Genomic DNA, 18,077 nt, shown 5'->3' with positions numbered 1-18,077 from the left:
CTGAACTCTGCCCTGTGGTTGTGGGTCCTCCATCTCTTCATACCGGCGACTGTGTATTATCTTGCACGGTAGGCAAGAGTGAAGAGCTCTCCGAACAGCTCGTCGTCCTCGCAGAATCCAAAATTCTGCTCGCAGTTCCCCTAACACAACCTGCACACCGAGATGATGCAGTCATACATGTGTGTGTCTGATGAGAAGTTCAGTGAAATGGTGACGTCCATCCAATATAATTGGATGCTTCTCTGAGTGTGACAGTGCAGCACATCGCAGCCTACCACCAAGATGAAGGATGCCATCCGATATAAAGGGATTGTATCGAGCGATCTTTGATTCCTTGGGCAATTGTTCTCCCTTACGCAGTGCAGACAGTTCACCAGTGAATAGATCCTCTTGAGCTCCTCTGATCCAGTAGGTGCAGGCATTTTGTAATTCTAAGGCACTCAAACTGCCAGAGATTCTATTTTTGTTTCTTGTTGTGCTGATAAATCGAAATACGAAGGCAGTACTCGCCAATATGAACTGAACCTTGCTATGTCCAGTAGTGGTTCAGTGATGGTGATAAGAGTGACATTTGCTCTCATTTTGGCTTCTGGCATTGATGGAGTTGCGGCTGAGATGTCCAGTGGCCAGAACAGCTTGTCTTCTGAAACCCACAGTGGACCACCCCACCAGATATCAAGAGTAGCTAGCAGATTTCCTTCTAATCGGCAGGATTTAGGCTTCCCCAGCTCCATTGGCTGGGTGTGGTGTATGTCAATATCTCTGTTACTCGATTACAAATAAAGGTTTCCGTTTGTTTGGATCACTCCGTACCCATTCCAAAGTGACTGTCGGGTCGCTCCACATGGTAGCTCTGTTGGCATCAAACCCTGTTTCCTGGCAAAAGTAATGAAGGACTCGTGATCCAACCAATGCAGCAAGTAACTCCAACCTGGGTAGAATTACCTCCTTAATGGGGGCCTGTCTGTTCTTGCTACAGACAATGTGCACAGTGTATCCAGTTTCAGTAGCTGTCCTTATATACAAAACAGCGCCGTAGGCTCTTTCAGATGCATCACAGAATACGTGCACCTCTGCAGACCCACCTGTGCCCGGCATCCCTATCCATCTAGGAATATGCAGTGATGACAAGTGATGAAGCTTTGAGACCCACGAGTGCTAACGACATGCAAGATCTGTGGGCAAAACTTCCTCCCATGTAAGACCCCCCAGCCATGTGTCTTGGAAAATTAGCTTTGAAACTATCCCAACAGGAGTGAACATACCAAAGGGGTCATAAAACTAAGCAGCTGCTCGAAGAACATTTCTCTTGGTAACTGGTTTGTCCATCAGATCTTCAGCTATCTTCTTGTAGTCACTGCAGATAGTCATTTTCCGTGTTCCAATTAATTCCTAAAACTTGGGTTGTGGACTTTGTTTCAAGGTCTCATGTGAGGATGCATCGAAGACTATTCTGTACTTCACACTTCCACTGCTGCGTTTCTTCACGATGTGGTGTGGCAGGTAGAATGTGTCTCCAGCAGTACAGTCCTCAGGTGCTACGTCTACCTGGTTCTTCTCAATATATTTCGACATGGTCCCATGGTAAATGACCTTCAGCTCTTCATTCCCTCGCAGCTTGTTTTATGAGGAGCGAAGGCGCGCTTCAGCAGTTGTGCGGTTGCAGGGGAGAAGCATATCCTTCTTTCGAGGCAGGCATACAACTCTGGGCCCATTATTCCACACAGTATGACTCACGGAATTCCTGATAAATGGGGTGGTCCATGGGTGTTAATGCTGGCTCTTGATGTTCTGTTATCCCGACTGTCTCCAGGTCCCAAAATCGGAGCACTGACTCATCAGACGTATCACTGCAGCTGCCCTGAATAAAGTTGACGGTTGCTCTGCTGACGGTGGTGCTAGATCTGTTTCCACTGAGAACATATCCGAAGATTGTTGGTAGAAGAACCAATGATGGTGATACCTTGATTGGTTGTTCCAAAGTCACGATTCTCTAGTAATAATCAGCTCCAAGCAGGATCTCAGTAGGTAGATCTTCAGTGTCTCCTTTAGGATCTGCAAACTGTGTACCACCCCTTAAGGCCATATCTCCTACATCTTGTGGCACTGTTGGTTGCTGTGAAAAATTATTTGTTCTTTCAAAGGCTGTCACTGATATGTTAAACTTCACCTTCTTCCTTGAGAGCGATGAACTGTAAGTGGATTCGAAAGTAGTTATCTTCAGAGTAGTGCTCCCAATGACACTTATTTGGAGATATTCAATCAATGAATGGTGAATGAAACTCGATTGGCTCCCTGTGTCCAGGATGGAACGTGTCTGTTTGCTCTTACCAGTTGGTCCTGTGATACACGAGCAGTCTGCAGGTATGTGAAGTTAGAAGTCAGTTTCAGTTTTATTTACTGTTGTGGTACGGCTGCTACAGATGCAAATGTGATGCTCCCCCTTACATTTCGCACAGGACGCCTTTCCCCGTGTGAAACACTGATTTCTGTTGTGGCCACGTCTCAGGCATAAGAACCAACGGTTCATTGTCTTGAGGGCGTCTATTCTTGCCTGCAAGCTTGCAATCATTTGGCAGTCTTGGCCCCAGTGCCCTCTTTCGCCGCAATACACACAGGACTTTGGATTCTGTTGTTTTTTCTTGTCCCTCTTCGTTTTAACGTTTACATGGGAGGTAGATACTGTTGGTACATAATTTTCGTGTGGAACAGTATCTCCACGAATTTTGCGTGTGTTGATAGCTCCTTCCACCTCTTCATTTATGAACTCCATAAGGCAGGTAAGGTTCCCTTCTTCAATCTTTTGCCTTCACGCATGCGAAAGCCAATTTTTGCAGATTTCTTCAGGAAAGGCTCGAAGAAGTTTGGGTGCAAGCACTCTCCCATAAGAGTCCACATTTTCTCCTAGTGCTCGTGGTGCTTGGATGCGCTTACGGCACTCAATGTAAGTGGAATTGAGAGCCTCTGGAAGGCGAAGTGTTAAGATTCTCCAAGAAATCCAGGTGACTTTGGATAATTCTGATCCCCATATTTGGATTTCAAAATTTGCTTAGTCAGGTAACTTGTTCATAGTTGACACCATCGGATTGTCGTCTATTGAAGCTGTGAGCTGCCCTCAAAATCGAGGTCAGGCTTCTGTGTCCCCTGAGAATGGGTGCAGTTTGGTAGTGGGCAATTTTGTGTCTGAGGGCGCGTTTGCATTTACCAGTATATTCCCCACAAGCTTCTGTGCCGGCTTCGTATTTAGTCACCCAGCGAGTCCTGTATTGTATCGTTGAGTCGGGCCAACTCTTCCAATGTTTCCTGTAGGCGTTCCTGAAAGTGTTCGACTTCTGCAGCTTAGAACCATCGAAGACGTTTATTTGGCTGACTAAACGTGTCGCGTTCGATCGTAAAGTCGTCTGCTTCCGGCGCAGCCTCCCCAAGTTCGTAGCTACTGCTTCTGTCATGGTCAGTTCGTGGTTTTGCCTTCTGTCGCGACTGTCGCTAAGGGATGGCGCTGTCCTGGAGTGATGTTAGGAGTTCTCAACAGATGGCGTCGGAGTCTTCATTCCCCGACAAGAGTACTTCCTACCGACGTTATCGGTTTGCTGTCCCATTCTCGCACTGAGCGAGGGAAAACCATACGCCTGTTGTGCGCGCCCTAGACGTTCTCGCTTTACCCATACGCGATATGCCACAGTGTGTTAGCAGAATTGGTTGCACCGTTTTCCTCGAATTCTCTAAATTTAGCCTCCTTTCTCAGAAATACGCCCATTTAATTTGCGAGCATTTCTGTTGCACTTTCGTATGGGCTACAGCAGTCTGTTACGATCCTGACAGCGCGTCTCTGAATTCGTTCTGCTTCTGTTATCGTGCCTGCCTAACTTAGGCTTCAAAGTCCGCATTAGTATTGAAGAAGCAGTCACACTAGGATCTCGTGTGCGGTTTGTATTACACGTGCAAGGCACTTTGCCAGAATCCTTTCAACAAATCTAGACCTTCTGTTCCCCTCTCTGCTGCTAATTTTTTTGTACGCACCGTTTGATATCGCTTTCTAGTCACCCTAGACACGTGGACAGAGTGACGCGCTGCAGATGCTCGCTACTAATCACATAATCGCATGCTACCCAACTGCTTCTCTTTGTCGTCAGGAATATCTTGCAATTATGCACATTCGAAGAGAGCTGCTTTTCATTACACCGTGCGTATATTGACCTTCATTTCCTTACCACCATTCAACGGTGATACTTTCAGGCAGACGAGACAATCGTGGGAGAAAGGTCTGATGTAAATGTAATTGTCGTGTGACTGGGGCCTCCCGTCGGGTAGAGCGTTCGCCTGGTGCAAGTCTTTCAATTTGACGCCACTTCGGCGACTTGCGTGTCGATGGGGATGAAATGATGATGATTAGGACAACACAACACCCAGTCCCTGAGCGAAGAAAATCTCCGACCCAGCCGGGAATCGAACCCGGGTCCTTAGGATTGACATTCTGTCGTGCCGACCACTCAGCTACCGGGGGCGGACAGAAAGGTCTGATAGTGCCTGTCTCATAAGAAATATTTTATGTATTCTGAGATAGTGGAGTCTTGTTGCGTTAGCTTCGAGCCGTCCCGATGCTGCTTTCGTTTCTGCCGAACATTTCTTTCTCGGGTGTCACTCGGCGATGTGATGCAGTGTCGAACTGATCTCGAAAAAGCTGTGAAGGAGGAAAGAATAGACGCGCTGGCCCGCATGCACCGCCCACAAAATGCCGCGCGAGAATAAAGCGGTCTATGCGCGGCCGGGACGGTGGTTCCTCCATAGTCCAGACGGACTTTCTGAAGGAAGCCACAGTGTTTGATGTCAACCCCCCCCCCCCCCCCTCAGGTTCCCACCACAGACGGCCGCTATAGCAAACGTTAGTGATTCTTTGCGTTTGCTGTTTTACTTGGTCTGCAAACAGCGAAAGGTATCCTCGGTAAATACGATCCAGGAAAAGGGCGTTCAGTGCAAAATCTCGATTTCCGCCACGTTCTTGTAACTTGTTAGCCTTCAGTAGTCTCACTCCTGTTTGTAAGTGAAACCTAATTCCTATAATAATTCATGAACAAGTTTCCCTAAATCAGGAACGTCACATTTTTATGTGAATTTGCTTACGTTAAATAATATTAGAACTATGACGTATAAGAATGAGATTTTCACTCTGCAGCGGAGTGTGCGCTGATATGAAACTTCCTGGCAGATTAAAACTGTGTGCCCGACCGAGAGTCGAACTCGGGACCTTTGCCTTTCGCGGGCAAGATGGTAGAGCACTTGCCCGCGAAAGGCAAAGGTCCCGAGTTCGAGTCTCGGTCGGGCACACAGTTTTAATCTGCCAGGAAGTTTTATGACATGTAAGTTTATCATTTGGCCAAAATAGCAATGTTAATCATTCAACTCTAGTGAGTATGGTTGTAAATGTTTTTTTTTCTGTAACTATTATTAACAAGCAAGGGAAACCACGTTGCTGAAGCCATCATTTATTTACGCGGAGCCACAGCCGTGCAGAACAGCTGCAGCGCGCAGCTCTCGCTTGTTCCCACGGCTCAGAGATGCCTCTTTCAGTACCGTGTCGCCCGCGGCACAGAGTAACATCTTTGTCTGTGCCCGCGGCCACACTGGGGTCCCGTATACCGACCGCGGTTAACGAGTTTACATCTAAGAGGACGTTACAGCCAACGGCACGGTGATGGAAGGGAACATCCAAGCATTCTCTTCAAATGATACGGTAGGCGTCAACGGCGGACGTAAAGCCGGAAGCCTGTGCCGATTCGACCGAGGAATCTGTTCTTTGCCATCAGTGCTTCCGCAGCAAGTGGGTTCCTTCGATAACTGACTTGCTTCCGCGATTGGCCAGCCGATATACCTCCTTCTCTTCATCCGAGGTTTCCAGGTTCTTAAACATGCTGTGAACCGCCTCCCATTATGCATACCAGACTCACCTCTTCCCCCAAGGAACGCATCAACATCACCCAGGGGAACCCTCACATCTCTCCTTCTCCTCAATCAATGACGATCAAGCACCCCATCTTCATCTTTTATAACTGGGACATTTGAATGGGAGGCATTCCTTCTGGAACTGGGTAGTTAAGGAGACGATGGAGCTGTATCTATTTGTTAGTAACAAGTTACTGTGTTATGTAACGTCGCCTGAGTTGTATTCGTTAGTAAAAATTTAATACGATGTCATTCTAGGCACCAGCGGAGCCCACACACCATCAGATATTTAAGTACTATCATTCTTCCACAACTTAATGTATTTGTCCATATTTTCTCGGTTTTTCACCAATTTTACATATTTTTCACCCATTTTCACATTTTCAATATTTTTGAAACTTTACGTATTCTTTTCCAATTTTTCGTATTTTTCCGAAATTTTATCCACTGACGTGAGATCCATTCCACTGCTCCCGACATCACATCAGCTTTGCATCACGCCACATCGCGTCATGTTGCATCGTGTTGTGTCTGAACTGTATCACTGCTAAGTCACCAGTTTATTACTAATGTGTGTGTGTGTGTCTTAGAAATGAACACGTTGGCAGAAACAATGACATTGGGCCATGTTAATTCTGTAACGACTACCAACCTCCAAGCAAAGTTGCTGGGCACCGATGAGCCAAAACGTTATGACCACACAGCCCACTGGCACGTTGGATGCCGCCGGGTGGCGTTGTGGGTACAAGAGGCGGTGACGAAAATACGTCAGCAGAGCAGACACGGATGGGGGATCATATTGCCATAAGTGACTTTGACAAACGGCAAATTATTATTATACACAGCCTGTGAACGAGTATCTCGAAAACGGCGAAGTTGGTGGAATGTTCACGTGCTGCTGTCGTGAGCTTCTACGGAAAGATGTAGAGGGTCAGTGTAACTACCAATAGGCGCTGAATGGTCGGTTGGACATCCGTTATTCTTCAGAGAATGTGCGGTTCAGAGGCATGTCTGCTCTGTAAAGTAGGTTGTATGTGATCTGTGCCATCTCTGCCGAAACAGCACAACGCTGACGCACGCACATGTGTTTTGGATCACACTGTCCACCGTACATTGTGGAACATGGTCCTCCGCAGCAGACCACCGCTGTATGTTCACCCAAGGACGTTATCACTTAAGATTCCAATGGGCAGGGGACCATCTGGATTCGACCGTCGATTAATGGAAACGTGGTGGCTCTTCGGCGAGTCACACTGTTGCTATATTTCGTGTCTGGTCGTCTCCACAAACAGCGTCATCGAGGTGAGCGGCGGCTCGAACGTGCAGGCGCCAACGGGCGCGGGGTGGTGCGAACAGGATTGTGCTACGGTAGGCATTCTCCTGCTTTCACGTGGGACCGATGGCACGCTGACTGGTGCGTAGTACCTGCATCCCTTCGTGCTTGCTGTCTTCCCCGACAGCGATGTCATCTTTCAGGAGTCTAATTGTCCACGTCTAGGCGTCAGAACCGTGCTACAGTGGTTTGAGGAGGCTTGTAATGAACTAACGTTGATTTCTCGGCGACCATCTGCGTCGCTATTGGCGCCATCACCACATACGCAAGTCGGCGGCTCGTTATTTACGCGAATTACATGACCTGTGCGTACACATGTAATGCCACATACCTCAATAAAATCTACCAACAAATTGTTGGATGCTTGATACACAGATACGTTCCGAAGACGGACGTACAAGCCATTAAGCAGCTGGTTATAACGTTTTGGTTGATCAATGTATGTATGAGAAATTCCATACCTCAATACAAAATTCCCCTGCTAAGCCACCACCACATTACTATATGGTGTAACACCATAGGAAAATTCTGACGCGTCTTACGAAAGATACTGTGAGTATAGCACATTACTACAAAAAATACGCAACTACAGAGACTGTCGATCAGTATATCTAAATTTTATTCTTGTGAGTTATTAGGTACTTTGAAAAATGTTAGTCTGTTCACACATCTCGCTGAATTGACTGTACCCATGACCTCACTCAGGTTAGCCTGATGGGAACACACAACAGAAGTACCGCAGCTCGACACACAAACACGTGCAAACCTATCCCTGCACCCTGCAGTACTAGGGCCTGCTGAAAGTAGCTCGTTATCATATTGATGGAAATAATGACTTCATAGCAAAATTGTGATGCTTCCAACCAAAGATACTGTGTGTGTAAAGGAAATAGCACACCCAGAGAGAGGCAGCTGAGCAGTATCTGCAACCACCCGAACGACAGGGACGTCGGCTACAGGACAGCCCAATCCTCGACTACAAACGTGTGGTGTACAGCCGTGGACACTGCACCCCTCAACTCAGTAAGGACCGAGAATGGAGCATCGTAATATGTCTAATCTTCTCAGACCTGGTTGCAAGAATAATAGTCATTACAGACAGATCTCAACACGTCGGTGGAAATCCGAAAGAACGCTACACCTAGCTAACGAGAAGCTGCCCCTTCCACCTTGGATTTACTGGACAAAGGAAGTCTAACAAGCCAAGTAAAGTGGAAGTGGGCTGTGGAACTCCCGAACGACAGCGGTCCCCTCCGAGTCGCTGGCTGCCAACCAGAGGGCTCCACACTAGGGCAGACCGTCTCCCCTGAAATGGTGGAAACATTTGCATTATTTACACCAGTGAGCGTCAAACCGCGGCCCGAATGAAGTACTCGTGCAGTCCACAGTTCTCAGCCGTATTTTATGATAGTATGCATCTAGGAACAGCCGAATCCAAAAACATCAACTGTCGTTAAGAGCTTCTTAAGACTGTAGTTTTGCTGCCCAGTAATAAACAAAAATACTTACAGAGAGAACATTATTTAAGGATGTTCAATTGGCTCTGAGCACTTAGGGAGTTATCGGCTGAGGTCATCAGTCCCCTAGAACTTAGAACTACTTAAACCTAACTAACCTAAGAACATCACATACAACCATGCCCGAGGCAGGATTCGAACCTGCGGCTGTAGCGGGCGCGCGGTTCCAGACTGCAGCGCGTAGAAACGCTCGACCACTGCGGCCGGCTTGAAGCATGTAGTTAGTTTTCATTGACGTTGGTAAATTCGGCCGTGAACTGAGAAAAATTCGTTGGTTACGCCATGGGCAGAGCAATAAGTAGCACGGCCACTGCGGTCATAGAGGATCTGGGTGGGGGAATGTGTTGTTGTTTATCTCCCACAACTCAGGGGCGTCAGAGAGCTCTCGCTGCGGTCCGCAACGTAGGACAGAAGCAGCGAGGCGGAAACGGAGCTGAGCACGGAAGCACTCTGTGCAGTCCAGGGCGTCGGCTCAGCCACTGAACGTCATCGAGTAATATTCAAGTCTCACACGGACGTGCTCTGTTGTAAACGAGTTTGTTAATTAGTGCACCAAGTGAAGCTTTAATGGTCAACGGCAGTTATAAATTGTCAAGCACTCCAGTGGCAGAGTATCGTATCGAGATAAGTAAATCCTTTTGTTCAATCCTTTAATAAACTGAACCAATATTTCGTGTGTTGTACTTCGAATGAGCCATCTCCCAGAGCAGTCGAGGAACCCACAAGTATGGCTGGACGATCGTAGTTTCATCTGGTTAGAACTACTGCAAGTAGCTGCCAATGCTCATGTGACCATCCCATTGTTTACATTAGTTTGGAATTTGATTGAAATATGGGAAGCACTAGTGCAACTCCTGTATTCATCATCCACAGACTTGAAAATTACTGGGCGTATCGGGAAAAATTTATCGACAAAATACAGTCCTGCGAGAACACTGATTGTGGATGAGGTCCGCCAGGGCTCCCAGGCAGAATGAAACGACGTGAATCTCGCAGTATTAGGTCACTATAAGAGTACGTAGATACGGGGTATGTATACACATCCCCGTCACTGAAATGAGATTGAGCAGTGGTAACACTGCAGGAAAAAAAAATCTGTTCCTAGTTACCTAGTCGTCAATTCACGGAGGTCACGACACATCTGCTGCAACAAGATGTATGCAGGCACAGAGAGGTACAGCTGCGCCATCTGTCGGTAACCCTCCGAAATTTACGATGAGGTGCTGCGCAACTCTGGATGCGATGCCATCGCTGTAATTGCCGCAGTGGCCGTGACAGCCAGCCTGCAGACACCCCTGTACACGTGGCCACCAGCCCAGAGGGTCCCCGCCGAGCCGCGGCGGCTCCAGTCCAACTTCTCTCCCGGGTGACTTGCCCTGCTCGGTGGCGGTGGCGCTGCCTCCGCGCCGCGGCCGGTGGCACGAATTTCCGTGGCGTTCGTGTCTCGTTTGACAGCGCTGTGAGCAAGTTGGGGCTCTGAGCTCGAGCAGCAGGGGGTACGGTTGGCCGGTCGTGCGGAAAGTGACCAAAGGCTCCGTCCCACGAGAGGCTGACGGCTGCTGGTTTTCCATCGAAAGTGTGTCGCCGCTGCCGCCCGTTGTGTTGCCGTCCGTCGAAGTGACCTGTCAGTTACAAGCTGTCAGTTGGCGATTCCAACCTTTTTACTTGTTTGTCATTTCATTCATTGATCGGTCAGTAGTCTCAGCAGACGACCTGAACTGGATCTTTTGGCCGCATCTGGGTTCTGTGTGTGCCCCTGATTACTCGCGATTCGTCCCTGTTGCTCCCCAGTGACTGGTTTTAGTATTCTTGACTTGCTTGTGGTATTGTTTTTTTGGCGGATATGTGAAGGGGTCGTACTAGTCGGAGTCCTACTGGGATGGACAGGACATTCACTGCGCCGAGTTGTTAAAGCTTCTTGTTGTATTGTGTTTTAGAATTATATTTGTCATCCAGTGGGGTGCTCGTTAGCCCTAGTTGCACAGGGAGATGGCTGTCGTGTAGTGCACACTGTGCACTGTTGATGAACGCAGGTGCAGTAATTATGTGTAGTCAGATTTTTGAATGAGTAGTCCATCTCACCACTGTCGGACTGCTAATATTAGTATCATTAGTATCTTCACAATTTAATAGATTTTCAAACTATTCGGCTAAAATTTGGCAGGTCTCTTTACTGCTTAAAACCATTTTTCCATTTTTATCTTTGAAATGAATCCTGTTAAAACTTCTTTGAAAGTCTTATAGAAGTCTCTAGAGTTGTTCCTTGTAAAGTCTGAATCTATTTCTTCTAATCTGTCTTTGTTATGTCTTCTTCTCACTGATCTGATGATTTTTGCTGTCTTTTTTCCTTTCTTCTTGTTTCTTATTACTGTTCCATTTTTTCCATGCCTTCAGTCGAATGTCTGTCGCTTCATCACACAGCTCGCTCCACCATGTGTATCTTGGTATTCTTCGTGGCTGTCCCATTCCTTTAACTGACTGCAGCAGTATTTCTTTAATTTCTTCACAATCATCCATTTTTCTTGTGTTTAGTATATCACAGAATTTGTCCTGATTTTGCGTGTGAAATTTAGTGTTCACTCTTGGAAATCTTGTTGGTTTTGGTTTCTTCGGTTGGAACATGGTCTTTATTTGTCAGATAATGGTCTGCGTATATGTTTAGCCCCTTCCTCTCTCTGACATCGAAGATTTCCTTGCAATTGTGATTTGTTATTGCCATATGGTGCAATTGATATTCACCTCGATTTGGATTAGGTGATAGCCATGTTTTGCCTTCCCTGCAACTTTCTTGAAAAATGTCGACATTAATTTTAGGTTAAATTGTTTACCAAAATCTATGAGTCTTTCCCCATTTCTGGTGGTTCTTTCATGTGCTGGACAGTCTCCAACTACTGATTTATATAAGAATTTGAAGCCATTTTGACTATTTTTCGACCGTGACCGTGTGAAGAAAAATGTAAAGTATTTTTTTTAATTACCATTATCAGTCACAAACTTTGTTAACGATTGTATTACTTATCAACATTTTTCGAAGGATACCTCATCTTCAGGCTAAATGGCATTACAAAAACAACTTTACAATAAGGTCATACTGACGTTGCATAGTCTTTTCGTAAATGCTGTGGTTATCCTGTGAAAGAAGAGAAAACTTAATAAGAGGCGATGTCACTTTGGAAGCTGGACTGATGTTTTGTAAGGGCTACTCACTTTGTTGTTCTAGCGTGGGAGTCTCTGGCATTTAGCCTAAAGATGAGGTAGTCCCTCGAAACATGTCGCTATATATATATATATATATATATATATATATATATATATATATATATATATATATATATATATATATATATATATTCTTTTAAATTGATGGACAAATTGTAAAATATATTGATCTATTTCTCCAGCAGCAGTAGTTTTATGCATTATGACGCGGTACCGTAAGCGGAAAACTTTTATGTCGAGTGATCTGTTTCTGTTAAGCTGTGTTTTTTTAATTTTTTGAAACGAAATATTTCTAAGCCTCTGGAGATCTGTATTGATCTTGACCTTAATGTAATACTTAAAAATTTCCAAGCCTTCTGGCGCTTTGCGATTATTGGTGTTGATCTTATTGATATTTTTTTTTTAAAAGGGTAAATTTCAAATTAAATTTTTAAGTCTTCTGACACTTTTTTACTTTTCGCTTCATTTAATTGTAAAGAAAAATTTTAAATACTTTCACGAAATAAATCTAGATGTTGTGAACCACAAGTAATGTTGAACTCGGGGCATGGCCTTTTCACGAATTCCTACCGCCGGCAGAGTGTGGTTATTCCATTGTATGAAAGGGGACGGGGGAGAATTTATCTTGCCCTTGTTGACACACTCGTTGTTTCATTATTGAATTGTATTACTGGTTTTATGTCGTCTCGTTATGTCTGTAGAACTGTACCATAGGAGAGAGGAGAGGATGGTGTTTGGTGGCCGGTATCCTCTTTCTATGACACAAAATGCACGCATAAACTAACAGGGTTCTTCATTCATAAACAGAGAGCTACTTAAGCTTCTACGTGCTGCAGTACAAGCTCTCCTGTGCAGTCCACGTTAGCCTCACTGCCGCTGAAGTACGTTATATCGGTTGCTACGTGCTGCCTCTCTCTCTGAGCTAGACGCTGTGACTGCGGCTGCGACTCAGTGACTTGCTCGATGACTGGAAATCACTCGGTGTGACAGACTCGAACTTACTGTCCCTCGAGTCTGCGGCGGCGAAGCTGCGTGCTGGCGGCCGAGAGGACGTTGGCCGCACGTGTCCTGCGAGTCTGTCGTTCGTCTCGCAACCTCTTCGCCGCACGGTGTGCTGGCGCCAGATTACGCCAGCACACTCCTGCCCCCCCCCCCTCCTCCCCCCCGCAATGGCAGACCGTTGTCGTGTAGTGAGGCTGCGAACGACAGGAGGGAGGGAAGGGAGGGAGGCAGCCGCGGCTGTGCTGGACGGCGTACCCCGCCATCTGCCTTGTGAGGCGACAGGAATGTCCTCTGGAAAACTGGTGCCGAGGCAGTGTGTCCGAGTCTGAGGGCGTGTGCTGGGGCGATGGCGGCGACGAGATGGCGGCGGCGGCGGCGGCGGCGGCGGCGGCGGGTCCGCGTCCGTGGGACCGGCGAGCGACTACGAAGGCCGCGCGGGCCCGTGAAGGCGTGAAAAGCGGCACAATCACGGAGCCAATGACATACGTGAATCTGGTTCTGGTGGCGGCGCTGCAAACCGCCGGGACCTGCAAGTCAGCACATATAAGAGCCACTGCGTTCCTGGATTACGGCTCTTTCCCAGCGCCACGGTTGTCATAATCCCTGAAAAGCGACACTTGCGGCCCACTGGCGGCGCCGCACGCTGCGGCGGATGTAGCGAGTGTAGCGGAGCGTCCGGTGGCGGCGCCCGTGCACGAGTTCCAACAGTGGCGGTCCGTCTCGTGGCTGGCAGCGGTAGGAGGCGGGGAAGAGTTGGCAGCGCCTGTTCCCTTGTGTGGCTGTTGTACAGCTCGGCCATCTATTGCGTACGAAGCGTTCTGCTTCTCCGTTGGACTGCGGGTGAAACGGAGCACTTGTGATATGACTAATACCATTGCGTTCACAAAAATTTTCAAAACCACGCGAAAGGAACTCCGGTCCGTTGTCCGACACTTCTGGCAAATCTTCGATGCAAAATATTGAGGACATTGCTCGAATGGTGCTACACGATGTGGTGGAGTTCATTGGCACCGCAAATGGAAACTTGCTAAATGAGTCTACCACTGTGACCCGGCGAGTGTTCCAAAGTGTACCCGCAAGGTCTACGTGTGCTCCTTGCCGTGGCGGTTGCGTCTTAGGCCGAGCTGAAAATGTCTGTGACGGAGCGGATTGGTTCTCTACACTGTCACGTCATCTGTTCAGTGTGGACGTCTATGCCCTGCCAAGTACAGTGCCGGCGCGCTGTTTAGTGCGAACAATTCCCCAATGTCGTCGGTGCAGCAACGGCAACACATCCTTTTGCAACACTTTGGGAATAAGCACACGGGATAGTCCATTCTCATTTTGAACTTGAGTCACACCTTTTTGTACTGAAAGACTAAGCCGACGTGTAAAATATCGGCGCACGACTGTGGTCTCGCTACTGTTCAATGAACGAGGCCAAGACGTACGGATGTGTTCCAACAAAATCTTGAGGTCTGCGACTGCTTCCGGAGCCTGTGCTATTTTCCTGTAGTTCTGCGCATCGATTTGGCAACACGATGCGGCACGTGCATCGAGATCACAGTCCGGGTCAATCGGAAGGCGAGATGGGGCGTCTGCATTGCCCATGCTTTGCCGTAAGTCTGTACACAATTTCATACTCATACTGCGAAAGCAACAATTCCCAGCGTTGCAATTTTTTGAGCAGTTCGCGTGGGAACCGGCTTTGACGGAAGAAACGAGGACTGCAAAGGCTTGTGATCTGTCAGTAAATAGAACCGGCGAACCTACAAATAGTGATGGAATTTAGTCACACCATACACAATTAGCGAGAGCCTCCTTTTCTATTTCAGAGCAATTGCACTGAGTTTGAGTTAACAACTTGGACGCGAAAGCAATAGGTCTGTCTCGCGCACCAATTCTGTGCGAAAGCACGGCGCCGATTCCGTAGGAAGAAGCGTCAACGTGCATAACTGCTGGCTTTGCAGGGTCAAAACGCACTAAACATCGCTCACTAAGCAAAGCGTTTTTGAGTTTCTGAAGTGCGCCTCGGCACCGCCGAGTCCCCACAAAGGCTACTCTCTTGCGACGCAGCCGACGCAGTGGATTCGCGGTCTGTGCGGCACTCGGTGTCAACCGAATGCAGCGCCTCACTTGCCCGGTGCCGACTGCAGTCCAGCCGGGTCACGGATTGCAAGCAAATCAGATTGGGGCGGGTGCACGCCCTGTGTAGTGTAGTTCAGTGTGAAAAAAGTCACGCTTTTCGAGACGACACTTGAGTCCTGATTCTTACAACAATCGAAGAAGAGCACTAAAACTGGCAATGCATTCCTCTGGAGTACGACCTCAGACGACAATATCGTCTGCTGGGCATTTGGCACTCTTCCAGTCAGCTGTTCCAAGTAGTGTTGAAAAATGGCGGACGCAGAAGCACTGCTGAAGGGCAAACGCAACTACTTGAAGAGTCCGAAATGTGTATTTACAACAAACGCTTTCTGTGATTCTTCATCCAATGGAATTTGCAAGAAGGTATCAGGCAAATCTATCTTAGAAAAGTAACGTCCTGTACCAACCCTGTCCATGAGTTCTTCAGGCGAGGTAACAGTCAACAGTGTCAACTCTATGTCTGTAGTTTGTATGCGTGGGATAATTTTTTTTTTTTGCGTGCGTGCGATGCACCAATTGCGATGGATTACATGTTGCTTCTGCAATGCAATTTCTTTTATAATTTTTGTTCACCTACCTCTTTACAGCGTAGATCTTCGCACGTAAACTCCTGACTGCAGCTACTTACGAGATCACAGAAAAGCAGTGTTGAGGAAACTGTAACCTCACAGCTACACGCCGGAGGCCGCTATAAGTAATATTTGCTGCAAATTGTCTGTGTACTTTAAAGAAATGATTCGGAGGGGGGATGTCACTCGTACTTTAAACATGAAGTTCAAATTTAAACCTTCAATAGATCTTTATTGCCGTTAAGCAAGAACATCAGCCCACATTTACGAAAATTACTAAAGTTTCTGCTCACAGTTATCACCATACCTAAAACAGCCAGAACTTTTACCTTCCCAAATTCCGAAACCAATTACTTGTAACACAGTCAATGATAGGCCAATTACTTCTGCACACGATATTAAGTGGTTGTCTTTAGTTAAAGTTTATGCTCGCTATAAAATACTCAGTAAGAATATACTCAGTACCGCCACGCTATATAATTCAAAGTTCACTCGCGATTTTCGTCGGAACGAATTATCACAACACACTAAAGTTTTCATAAACAGTTTCTGGTCACTACCAGATACCATTAACACTGGACCATAACGCGGAAGTCATCCCAAGACTTAATCTTACATCTGCCTCGTGATGACTGGGTGTTGTGTCATGTTCTTAGGTTAGTTAGGTTTAAGTAGTTCTAAGTTCTAGGGGACTGATGACCTCAGATGTTAAGCCCCATAGTGCTCAGAGCCATTTGAACCATTTTTCATCTTACACATAATGCGAAAAGTCACATCCAGCGTAACCGCCTCCAATCAAAGCTAGCTCGCGACTCCCCCCTCACTCTCCCACACTCAAAACTATACCTCCTCGCTAGGCGGCCAACCGTCTCGCTTCTCATTGGCTGTCAGCACTTACGACCAATGAGAACTCACTTCTAGGGCGCGGCTCGCGCCAAAATCTAGCAAGCACCAACCACTTCTCTAGGCTCACTGACGTCATCAAATTAAGTAACACAAAACTCTCTAATTAAATAAACGAAACAAAATGAACTATAAGCTTTACTCTACATCTGGAAATTTATTATGTAGTCGCGAATGTTCTGGCTGTCTTACACATAAGCATACATACTTGGACATCCGACATTCACTAGTAGGGGAACCACTAGTGGATTCGTTCCCACGTTACAGATTTAGAACACTTGCCAGTTCCTGTTGAGAATTACATGAATGATTTTTAATAATGCCGAACGTCCCACATACTCTCACGCACGCATTCTCATTCACACGCACCTTAACACACAATACACATATTTACTTAGAATCCTTGAAATTATTATTATAGCAAAGTCACAGAAGTTTTCTGAAACTAAAAACTTTCCAAATTTATATATGAACACTGAAAGTGTTATCAGATCATCGTACATAGTCACTGAATGTGAACTATTACATCACTGTATTTATTTAAATTCTTGACTGTCGGAAAACTACGTATTTTTTTTTTAATTTTACTAACTTCCAAAATTCCTTTATTAGCTATTTTCAGTTTCCTATAATGTAAGTGGCCTTCCAGCGCTACTCCACTGCTTTCACACGCGCAGCTGCAACAGATGGTCGTGACGTCAGTCTGCAGGACACAACTCGTCCGTTACTGACCGTATAATACTCTACCGGCTTACATTGCACCCCACATACATTCTGAAGTAAAGCTTTTAATAGACATGTAGACTTCAAGTCAACAGAAATGCGAATGCGACCAGAAGGCTTAGGCGGACTTGCCCATTGACTAACTCGAATGGGAGCAATTACACCATTATCATACAATTCTTGCAATTCACTGGCTACTTTGTCTCTTAAAGCAATTGAAATGCGGCGGGTCAGAAAAACTTAGGCTGTGCATTGTCTTTCAGTGTAACATGCGCTACGAAGTTATTAGCTTTCCCCATTCCTTCTCGAAATAGTTCAGGAAATTCTTTAAGCAAGCTATCTACACTGTCTCGTGGTACAAATTTGGAGACCGACAGTACATTGTCGTGAAAGCTAAGGCCAAACGAATCAAAGCCATCTGAACCGAAAATGTTCTCACTGTCTGTTGATTTCAACACAGTAAAAGACACCGTCCTAGTGTGAGGCTTGTGAGCTGCAGCCAAACTACGCTGTCCAAGCACTGGAGTTCCCTGCCTGTTGCGGCCAGTGAGGTGCTTGCTAGGTCTAGAAAGAAGTGGTGGGTGTAACTGTTTGTAGACATACAGAACATAGTTTTGTATCCAATTATCAGTCCCGATTATCTGGAATACATGTACAGCCACACAGTGCAAAAGTATTTACTGTAGTTCTCGGTAAAATGATGGTTTGGACCCCACATCTGCCTGCCTTAGCATTCGTCAAAGT

Source organism: Schistocerca cancellata, chromosome 1, assembly GCF_023864275.1.
Source record: "Schistocerca cancellata isolate TAMUIC-IGC-003103 chromosome 1, iqSchCanc2.1, whole genome shotgun sequence".
NCBI classification, from domain to species: Eukaryota; Metazoa; Arthropoda; class Insecta; order Orthoptera; family Acrididae; genus Schistocerca; species Schistocerca cancellata.
Note: the sequence above shows the minus strand (reverse complement) of the source record.